Genomic DNA, 8636 nt, shown 5'->3' on the forward strand with positions numbered 1-8636 from the left:
CGAGACGCACCCGTCTGTCAAGACCAATAAACCCTTCAAAAGTAGCCACACAACAGCAGGCAATTGCCGACCTCGAAGAAGCCATACCAACAGACACCACAATCACTGCTCACGTAATTGAAGAGTCCCCGGTAGCTGACCAGCCGGCTCCCCCAAAAGACGACAAAGAAACCTCGGATAACGACTCGGTCAGGGGACACCGCGGCGACCCCCCTAGCGACATGGACACCGACGTGGAATCGGAAGATATCCCCGCACATCCAAGTGTGAGCCCCCCCCAGCCCTGACGACTTCACGTCACTGAGGGACCACACCCTCCGCGAAGGAGAAACTGCATCCTTCAAGGAGCCCAGTCAGGGGGGAGACACGCACTCCAAGCGAGGCCGCAGTCGATCCCATAGTCGCGAAACGCAAAAGCTAACTGTCCAAGGAAAGAAGAAAACCAAAAGTAAGAGCGATCTCGTCCCCCCTCCCCCACCTAGTGCAGAGTAATGGGGGAAACCTCGGTCACGCGTTTCATCACCCTGAACATACAGGGCCTCAACAACCGGAGAAAACAAGACTGGTTGCACCACCAAATGTCGCAGTCTAACTGGGACGTTGCTTTCCTCCAAGAAACGCACATTCACCAAAGCAGCCAAGTTAAAATTCTTGAAAGGAAATGGCAGTTCAAAACCTACTGGAGCTTCGGCACAAACCGAAGCAAAGGTGTGGCTATCATTTTCAGCCCCCGCTTCCAGGGGAAAGCCCTCTTCTCTAAAAGTGACCAAGACGGGCGAGTCATCGCCGTTCACACCCTCTTACAAAACAGGAAGATCACCTTAATAAACGTCTACGCACCTTCAGCGAAACATGACAGGAAGAAGTCCCTTTCCTCCCTCTTCCCGTACTTGGAGGGTACGGACGAAATTATTTTGGGGGGGGGGACTTCAACTGTGTCACCGATACCCGCTTAGATAAAGAAGGCGGAGACCCCAACCAAGGGGACGTGGGAAAATACCAGATCTTCGAGCTTTGCCACGAGTTAAACCTGGCGGACCCCTGGAACGTTCTGCACCCAGGGAAGAAGAGCACCACCTGGCGGAACAGCAGAAACGTTAGTTCCAGGCTCGACAGGTTTTACGTCTCCCAAACTCTAATCAAAGCCGTCCATAGCATCTTCACCATCAACTCCACCCAAACAACCCGCATTTCCGATCATGCAGCCGTCAACCTTACCCTGGCGCTCCCTACGTCAAGTTTTCATGGGAGAGGCTACTGGAGATGTGACCCTACTCTCCTATCCCTTCCAGAGGTCAAAACAGAGGTCAACCTCCTCCTCACAAAACTACTCACCGACTGCAACCAGGAGAACAAAGCAAACCAGTGGGAAAACATTAAACTCCAGTGCAGCCTCACCCTGCAAAAACTCGAAGCCAACATCCGGAAGAAGAACAGAGAAAAGACACGCAGATTGTACAAATTAATCGCCATTTTCCAAAAGGGAAGCAACATCAAGAACATCCCCCAAATACAGCACACCATCCAACGCTTTCAAAACGAGCTCCTCTCCTTCGAACATGAAGACATCAAACTGCTACAGATTAGAGCCCGCGCGAGGAAGGTTTCGGCGGAGAAAACCTTCAACCGAGCCTTCTTCCAACAGATCAAGAACGACAGAGTCGGTAAACACATCACCGAAATCAGGCATAATAACGTGCTCTCACAGGAGAAAGACCACATCATGGGAGCATTCAAGGATTATTACTCCCGGCTCTATCACCCAGAACCGACGGAAACTACCCTTTGGCCTACATTGTTGGCTCACACGGCCAAAATCTCCGTGCAAGACAGCCTCCGGCTAGAAAAACCTTTCACACTCGACGAACTTCTGGCTGCCGTCAAGAGCTCTACTAAACATACCGCCCCTGGCAGCGACGGCCTCCCACACAACTTCTACAAGGAATTCTGGCCCCTCATCGGGCCGGCCCTCCTCGAGGTGTTCAACTACTGCGGCACCCGTGGGAAACTCACCGACTCACAGAGAACGGGCATCATCACCCTCATCCCCAAAAAAGGGGACACCACAGAAGTTAGCAACTGGCGGCCAATAACCCTACTCAACTCCGACTACAAAATCCTGTCGAAATGCATTACCAACCGCCTCTCCAGTACCCTCTCTACTATCATCCAAAAAGAACAAGCATGTGCGGTCCGAGGCCGTGGCCCAATGCACAACATCGCCCTCATTCGGGACACCATCGACTACCTTAAACGCACCAAAGCAGCAGCCACCTTAATAACACTGGACCAGAGCAAAGGTTTCGACAGGGTATCCCACCCGCTCCTGTATGAAACGCTAAGGCACCACGGCTTCGGCCCTAATTTCATTCACCTCATCCAAACCCTCTACCGGGACATCAGCAGCAAGATCGCCATAAACAACATCTTAACAGACCCCATTCACATCGCAAGAGGCGTCCGACAGGGGTGCCCCTTGTCCCCTGCACTGTACGTAATTTACATAGAACTCCTCGCCAATCTTATAAGACAGAGCCCAGAAATCAAAGGTGTGGAACTCCCCAGACCCGCCAGCGCCCCCCTTAAATGTCTCCTGTATGCCGACGATATCACAGTGATCACGAAGAACCCCGGCTCTCAGGAAGGTCTCTCTCATTCCATCAGTCTCTTTGAAAGAGCCTCCGGTTCCCAAATTAACAAAGGAAAAACCACCAGCCTACCCATAGGATACTGGGGGAAAAATCCCCCCCCCGACCTTGCCAATCCAAATCCTGGGGATCGGTTTCAACAACCGAAATTCCCACTGCACAGATGCTTTAGTGGAAAAGAAACTTCTAAACATCAAAGAAAAATGGAACTCCCGCTCCATCGGCTTCAGAGGACGCGCACACATAATCAAACAGCTCATGCTCCCAGTCATCTTGTACTACGCCTCCCCCCTAATCACCACCAAAACAGCCTTGAAGAAATTCGAAAAAATCATCTTCAACTTCCTCTGGGAAAACCGGAAAGACAAAGTCAAACGCTTCAAAATGTCCAGACCCACCGCGCAAGGAGGCCTCAACATCCCTCTCCTCTTCGAAGCCATCACCGCAGTTAAAGTCGACACTCTGGTCAAAACGATCAACAACCCTTGTCACATCTGCCACACGGTCTCACCAAATACTGGCTGGGAACGAGGTACTGCAAGCTCCTGAACATCGACTACGCCGGCCCGCAAGCCCTTTTCCCTCCGGCACACCACAGACGCATACTCGACACCATTTCAGCATTAACGCCTTTCCTGAAAGGGATCAACATCGCCGCCTACCCCAGGCCAACAATTTACAACTGGCTACGAAACCTTAAAGACCCGGCTCCACTCACGGACGAGCAGAAAATCACGTGGCAAAATAATAACCTTGACTTCCTGTACACCACGAGAAAGGACTTGAACTTCAAAATCTCTCACGACATTCTCCCCGTCAACTACCGTGTCTCCAAGTGGAACAGGCACGCTTCAGCAAAGTGTGTCTTCTGTACGGAGACAGAAACAACCGACCACATCTTCTTCCACTGTTTCACTACTCAGGCCGTGTGGAGACTAGTCGGAAACAGGTTCGACACCACCATCATGCAAAACCAGGCCCTAAACCTCACAGAAGTTCCAGACACCATGTCTAAGAAAGAAAAGCGTCTCTTCCTTTTCTCCATCATAGAATTCAGGTTCCACATATGGAAGATCAGGAATGTGGCCTTATTTCAGAAACAGAGGAAAGGCCTCTCTGACATCCTCAGAAGCTGTCGTTCCTCTGTTAAAACATACCTCGAGATGAAACTTGCAGAAGATGGCCCGACAAAGTTCCACGAACATTGGTGCTCCCCAGGTATCATTGCCTACCTGTGGCATGGCAAGGTAAGGTTCAAACTTTAACCCCCCCCCTCCCCAGCCACCTTAGCACACCGACCCTTTTGAACGCAAACCCACGATATCTTAAGCATGCTTCAAAACAACAAACGGCACTAATTCCCCCTCCCTAAATCCCCCCCCCCACACCAAAGCCTCGAAAACCCACCTCGTGTCACGTAGTGTCGCGGGTGGGGGACCGGAGCCACCCCAGTCACTTCTAAAGTTAGTGAAACAGCGCTCTAGTGCAACTGAACTCTCACAACACTTCTTACCAGATCCCCACCCACTAAGCTCCGGGGCATACCGTAACAGGGATGCGTGGTTTCTCCTCGCTCCACTTTGCGTGTTTTTCCCCCCACATACATAGACACATCAAGTAGCACTTCGTGCTAAAACGTTTAAGTTTACCCTTTTAAAGTCGAGCTTTTCAGCTCGCGACAGAGATGATGACGGGTAACACAGTGTAAACACTGTTAAAGTGATCGGTACTCGACTGATCTGTTAATTGACGCTTGATATCGATGCGAGTCACGTGATGATACCTACGTGTCAGGTAGCAGATATTGAAACCCCAGGGGTGGGATTAGGGCTAGGCCCCCCCTTCTCCTTAAGGATAATGTCGACGCTATAAACGGCGAGGGATTTGACCGTCAGGTTTATCCTCAAGAAAGCGGTTAATCCTGAAGAATTAGCTGATGCTATAATTAAAGTCATAGACCTATCCCACATAAAAAATATAAATTGCTGGGACTACCAGAGAGGGTTATACGAAGTAACTGTTAAACATCATCTAACGAAAGACATTTTAATTAAAGAGGGCATCGTACTTAACGGTGAAAGTTTCCACCCCACTTCTCTTAAAGACAACGGACTAAAATACGTGTACCTTAAGAAACGGCCGTCAGAGGTAACCGATGAAACTCTTAAAGCTACGTTCCGAAAATACGGAACAGTTGAAAATGTGTGCAGAACACACCTCGAAAAATACCCCAGCATACAGTTAGGAGACGAGATATATATGAAAATTAAAATGGAAAAAACAATTCCCAATTTCATAAGCATCCAGGGATTTAGCGTCATGGCCACCTATAGCGGCATGACGAGACTGTGCAGTCATTACCGACTCGGCGGCCACATGGCCAGAGACTGTCCCCAGAACAGATGTGGGAACTGTGGCCACATAGGGCATTCCCAACTTAAGTGCCCCGACCCCTGCAACCTATGTGGGGAACACGGACATAGCAGATACCAAAGTACAAAAGACAACATACAAGCCTCATCCGAGGACTTCCCTCCCCTCCCCACTAAAGTTCCTCCGACCCAAAGCCACCCCTTCTCCCACCAACAAACTCTCACCCAGTACAACGTCATCCACAGATACTGCAGGAAATAGGACCCTTCCTAAAATAGCCTCAGAACATCCAGCAAAGCCAGACAGTGCACGAGAGGTTACAACGGCAAAATCCGCTGCAAGCAACTCGTCGTTCAAGTGGTACTCAGATAGCGACGATTCCGATAGTGAAGGGAAAATGGAGATAGTAAACACACCTTCAGACAGCAACGACGAATTTCAAGTTATTAAGAAACGGCCAGGAACCACAGGGAAACGCCCAGGCAGTGTTAAGGAAAATCAGGGTAAGAAAACCAAACAAGACGAGGAGACGACCTCCGAGGAGGAAGACGCCCAAGAGCCCATGGCTTTTCCTCTTCGAGTTAACCGCCCAGACGAAATTAAAAACGTGGTAGACAGCAGAGGGCCACCCTACATCTTCACCAGGGACTTTGGGACCTTTGGAGTCAGATGGGGGGAAATTACATTCCCAAACATAAGGAAGACAACAAAAAACCAATTAAAAATAATCCCAGAACTAAGTGAAAAAGGCATGGCAGAAATCTCCAAAGCACTAACCGTGCTTTCCAACCTAGACGAGAAAGAACTAATGAATAAACTTATGGCAGCACACCCACAGTAGACGAATGTGGCCATTTCAGGTCACGACCAAACTTATATGCCTAAACTTAAAGGTAATTCGAGCCAATGACGTAAACTACCGAGGCAACCTCTAGGAAATTTTTGTTAGGAACAATAGTTGGTACACTGCAACCTAGAGGGGAGGTTTCTACTTCCCTCTAAATGCAGGTTAAGTAAAATCCTTAAGTTTAAAGTTTACCCCTCAAAGTCGGGCTTTTCAGCCCGCGACAGAAATGATGACGGGTAACACCGTGTACACTCTTAAAGTGATCGGTACTCGACTGATCTGTTAGTTGACGCTTGATATCGATACGGGTCCTGAAGGGTCACGTGATACCTAAGCGTCGGGTAGAAGATATTGAAACCCCGGACCGGGGCAAGACCAAACACTTGGTGGTGGGACTAGTTAGCCCCCCCTTTTTTTTTTGAATCGTGCCCTCCATTTTGCCGCGTGTGCTGACCCTTGCTTTTGAGGTCGACGCCACGATACCAGCAAGGGCGCTAGCTACAGCCATTGCAAACCATGTTGGCGCGGAAAACATCTTTGGTTTCACACCTTACGGTGGAGGAAGATACCAAGTAGTGGTAAAGAATATGGAAACCAGGGAAAAACTACTCCTAGGCTTTGACTGCGAAAAAACCAAAGTATTTCCCTTCATAGTTGGGAGCATCTTGAAAACTCTGAAAATACAGAGATTCCTGCTAGAGTACGCGGAAAAGGACGACATCATAGGCAGCATCTTCTCCAAGTGGGGAACAGTAAGAGGGATCCAAATACACAATGATGCCGACAATCCCGGATCGAAGTCGGGAGAGGTGGCCATCTCTCTGTTAAATGAATGAGCTTCAGATGCGGTGCTTTCGATCACCTGGGAGCAAACTGCCCCAAATCTAAATGCAGAAATTGTCTTACAACAGGCCACACCTTTGAACAGTGCCAATCTGCATGTCTCAAATGCGGCACAAAAGAGCACAAAATCAACGCCTGCCTATCGACAACCTACGCGGAAAAGATGGGAAGCACCATCACGCCAACTGCACAGCCACCATCAGGAAAAAATATACAACAAGAACGGTTTACAACTCTTCAGGAAACTGCCACTACTATGACAACAGAAGTTGAAACTACCTCCCTACATCCAGAAGATAAAGGAAATGAAATAGAGGAGATGGAGGCTAACTCCGACTCCACCAAAAGACCTCTGAGCCCATAGGAAGAAACGATAAATAAGACAGCCAAAGTCTCCAAACCCACCCAGCAAACCTCAACAGCAGAAACAGAAGTTGCCGCTGCTAATTTAGAGGCGCCACAATCTCAGACAACAACAGATACTCCTACCGCAATTATAGAAGAAACCACATCAGAAGAGGAATCCTCATCAGAAGAGGAATCAGGCAACGTGCAGGAAACAGAACCTACCGTAGAGTCGGTCAACAGCAGAATGTGGCCATTTCACGAACGGTTCTGTGGTCTTGAAACATTGTAAGCAACCCCAGTACATAAAGGACAAACTGTTCAAAATAATGACTACATGTGGGGAACCATCGTTTATATTCTTAAAGAACAGCACGGGATTTAAATGAGGGGAACTCTTCTTTGAAGACAAAACTAAGATTGAACTAGATCTAGTACAACACCGACTAAGACTGGACGAAGGGCAGGATATCTCGTTCTGCGAACTGATAAAGTCTCTCTCACGCACTGAGATAAAGACTCAACACCCACAAATCCTAATGGAATATGCCAGAAAACTTTCAAAGAAGAAATGAGGGAAAAAAAAATGGTCAATACATATCTAGTTCACATAGGAAGTGGAAGGCCTGAGAACCCGAGCAGCGAAGGCTTACATCGAGGCGGGGCAGCTCCTTGTGGGCTGCATCACTCGGGCCAGGATCTTTCCCCTCTCATTTTCAGTCCCTAATCTGTCCAGTCTCGAGTTTGTATGTGTGTTTGTAAATATATGTATGTGTATATGTATGTGCATGTAAGAGACCTCTCTTCATTTGTTTTTCCACTCACTCTCCTCGGACAGCCACCTGAAGAGGTGACTGGCCGGGGAGAGCTGAAGAAAATAACGGATGGAGTGAGGAAATATCGAAGATCTGCTTGGTTTCTTACTATTGGGTACGGCCAAGTAGATCGACTGAGGCCTCTTTACCTAACTACCACTATCAACTCTACCTTTCCATTCCTCTCTTACTATCAAGCTGGTTCTCAGCACAACTTTTTACTCTAAAAAGGGCAATGATGAGAAGATATGAACTCCCATTCCATCTGTTCTTATCATCGCTTCTCGACCTTTTGGCTAAGATCAAAGTGTAGTATCTGTTCTCGGCCTTTAGGCTAAGATCAAAGTCTGTAAACAGAGCGCTCCAGCTAAAGAGCCAATCAGAGTAGCCGTTGAGCGACGGTGATTGGCTCTTTAGCTAGAGCGCTCTGTCTTTACATAAATTGCACAGAACCCTGCAATTTATGTAAAGGCAATGACCATAAACGATATCAATGCCAAAAAGGCAATGTATCAGCTTCACCTGAAGACCCCCCCCCCTCCCAAGTAAAGATCCTTCTACTACAGAGATCGCAGTAACAGAGCCAAGTAAAGATCCGACGCCTTTAGTCGAAGCTGTTGACGCAATAGCCAAAGCAAAAACGTCATCGGAAGTTCCTCCCCCTCCTACCTCCAGCAACGCTCCTGCCATCACAACCACAGATAAAGTGTAGACAACTGCTACCATTGCAGGACCCAGTAAGGGTACAGCCCACCCAGCACCGGC

General features: G+C 48.5%; 1 pseudogene; it reads left to right on the plus strand.

The window, feature by feature from the left end:
• Positions 1–8147: 8147 nt before the first annotated feature.
• Positions 8148–8352, plus strand: LOC150095709 (U2 spliceosomal RNA; annotated as a pseudogene).
• The last annotated feature ends 284 nt before the right edge of the window (positions 8353–8636 follow it).

Source organism: Typopeltis vanoorti, chromosome 20 (genome assembly GCF_054136105.1).
Source record: "Typopeltis vanoorti isolate ZY-2024b chromosome 20, IOZ_Tvanoo_1.0, whole genome shotgun sequence".
In the NCBI taxonomy this organism is placed as follows: domain Eukaryota; kingdom Metazoa; phylum Arthropoda; class Arachnida; order Uropygi; family Thelyphonidae; genus Typopeltis; species Typopeltis vanoorti.